At 59.0% G+C, this 2,724-nt stretch overlaps 1 protein-coding gene across 2 annotated transcripts in view; it reads right to left on the bottom strand.

Annotated features, from left to right (window-relative positions):
- Positions 1–2,707, bottom strand: part of PCGF2 (polycomb group ring finger 2) — a 13,179-nt gene extending 10,472 nt beyond the window's left edge. The window contains exon 1 of one of the 2 annotated variants that reach the window (XM_011959836.1): positions 2,402–2,707. The gene's annotated coding sequence lies outside the window, so the exon portion shown is untranslated. Of the gene's footprint in view, positions 1–995; positions 1,157–2,401 lie in introns of those variants that run through there. The other variant, XM_011959837.1, reaches the window with a different exon arrangement.
- Between the last annotated feature and the right edge of the window lie 17 nt (positions 2,708–2,724).

Below are 2,724 nucleotides of genomic sequence, written 5' to 3'. Positions count from 1 at the left end.
ATGCCACTGCACTCCAGGCTGGGTGACAGAGTGAGACTCCATCTCAAAAAAAAAAAAAAAAAAAAGAAGAAGCACCTGTTCGATCCTTTGATTTTACAGATGAGCACACTCAGATGTGACTTGTCAAAGGTCACAAAGCAAAGCAGTGACAGTCCTGCGACAAGAAAGTGCCTGACTCCCACCCCAGTGCTTTTAACATCCTGGCACCTGGCCAGGCTCCTCACTCATCTAAAGCAGTAATGCCTGGCTTCATCCCAGCAGGTGGGAGGGAAGAAGGGCAGCTCCGTGGAGTGGCGGGAAGACCACTCAGTGGGCCGCCGTCTGGGAGTCAGTCTGGTCCAAACATGACCATCAGCATGGACTCCTGCCTTGAGGCAGGAAGAGGAGGCACCCGTTAATCACCTTACCCCACTTCTGTGGTACACATGGGGAAACAGAGGCTGCAGAGAGGCACAGCCAGCCAGCCAGAGTACAGCATCAAGACTCAGACCCCGGGTTTTCTGACTCTGTTTCTCTCCCAGCTTCGTCGGTCCAACTGCGCAAGCCCCTTGTATTTGTGTTTGGGGCCGTGAGGGTCTGCCTAGGGAAACTGTGAACCTCCCAACTTTCCCCAATCCTTGACAATGACACAAAGATCTGCTCCCCTGTCCCCACCATGCATTGAAAAGGGCCTCCTGAAGCTGGGCTTACTCAATCCTCCCTTCCTCCCTCTCCTCTCAACTCCCTAAGATCAAACAGGCAAAACCCCAAAATATACACATTGCCAGATACACACACATACAGCCTGACACAGCCCCCTCCACCTCTCACACTGAATACACACAAGGCCAGATAGACACGACACGACCCCCACCCCCAACACACACACAATCACAGCCAGACCAGAGCCAGGCCCATCCTCACTAGATGCAGGAGCCATCCACATCCACCCCCAACCTAGAAGCACACAGCCTAACATCCCTGCCTGGAACCAGACTCTGCAAACACACACTAACCTTTTGTACGCCCCTGGTCCACCCAGAGTAAATTATAACCTAAGTCTTCCAGTAACAAAGGCAGTTCAGCTTCCAATGTCAGCTCTGGGGACCAGAGGCTGGAGGGCTGCAGTGGGCATCTGACCTGCACAAAGCTGTACCCTCTTCCTGTTCGGGCTCTCTCCATTCCCATGACAACAGCTCCATCAACCAAGATCTCCCAGGCAAGGCCAGGGGCAGCAGAGTCCCCCTTCCTGCCCAACCCCCAAGACTTGAACCCTACCCAGCTACACTTGGTCTGGATCCTGGGGTTGGTTTCCTGCTTCTTTCCAAAGACAGTTCTAAAGCCTCAATCCCCCAACCCCCAACCAGGGGAGCTGGTGGGAAAACCTTCCCACCAAAAAGCTGCAACAGAGCTGGCTTTATGCTCCAAGTAATAACACCTTGGACCAGAGTGGAGGGGGAGGAAGGAGAGAAATTAAAGAGTTTCAGGAACAGAAACTGCCAGAGGTCCCAGAGGAAGAGGCATCAGAATAGAGCGGGGAGGGGACAACCAGGAGATAGCCCTCCCCTCCACACAGAGAGCTCTGGGGAGCCTGAGGAAGCGTGGGGGATACTGAGGGACAAAGATCTCGGGAAGCGCTGGGTAACACTTCCACAATATTCATTGGCAAATTAACCCGCCTCCAGGTCGCCTCCTCCCACCTCAAGCCAACCGGAGCGATTACGGGCAGACGGGGCAGTGGGGGAGGGCGAGGGACATGCCCGGGCCCACCGTGGAGACAGGCAGTGGGTGTCTGCTTGCCCGGGGGTCCCACGCCCTCAGAGCTAGCAGCAGGAAGGCGTGCGGACGGTGGGGTGGCTGGGCGTCCCAGGGGAATGGGGGCCAGTTTAGCGGACCCCCCTGCTTCCGATGGCAATGGGAAATATTGCGATAAATTTCCCTCCATCCCCATTCTACCCCCTCCGCCCGGGCTTCCCCAGGAGCCCATGTCCAAGGATCAGGGACCCCAGTTACCGGGTAGCCGCTCCCACCTTCCCTAGAGCCAAACTTTCCGCGGGGCCCCGGGAGGGGTGTTCGGGAGGGAGGCTCTGCTGAGGTGGTTCAGGGAGGGGGCGGGGCGCCGGCGCCGGGACAGGGAGCGGGGACCGGCTGGGGGAGGTGCCCGAGAGGACCCGGGCCCGGGCGGGGAAGGGCGCCCTCCCCCGGCCTCGCGGCCGCCTCAAAGCACATCCCCTTCTGCCGGCCCCAAGTCCCTGAGCGTCCACGACGCCCCAATGCCCATGGGAGAGGGACCCCTACCCAGACGGAAAAGGGGGCAGATAGGGCAGAGCAAGGGGCGGTTTTGGCTCGTGGGGAGCGGCGACCCAACCCAGCGCGCAGCCCGCAAGCCCTCCCGGCTGCCCCGGACCTTCCTCCTCGCTACCTCGGAACAGGGTCTGCCCGGGGGCTGCTGCACAAAGAGGTGGTGGTCGAGGGAGACGCCAAATAGTTAAGAGGGGGAGCCCGTTTCGGCCATCTTGGAAGAGAGGAAAGGGAAAAAGGGACAGAAAAAAGGGAGAAAGAAAGGCGGACGGGGCAAGCTGGGCTAGGGACTGACGAAGAGCGGGGGGTGCCAGGGCAGGATCGGCTCAGAGCCTCCCCCTCCCACCGGGGCTTGCAAAGAACGGCCGGCCCCCCATCCCAATCCCCAGAAGGTTACAGGCCAGGAGAGGGAAAGAAAGGGGGAGTCTGCTCCACTTACCTGGG

This window comes from Colobus angolensis, unplaced genomic scaffold, assembly GCF_000951035.1.
Source record: "Colobus angolensis palliatus isolate OR3802 unplaced genomic scaffold, Cang.pa_1.0 Scaffold50, whole genome shotgun sequence".
In the NCBI taxonomy this organism is placed as follows: Eukaryota; Metazoa; Chordata; class Mammalia; order Primates; family Cercopithecidae; genus Colobus; species Colobus angolensis.
Note: the sequence above shows the minus strand (reverse complement) of the source record. Positions and strands in the feature narration are given on the sequence as shown.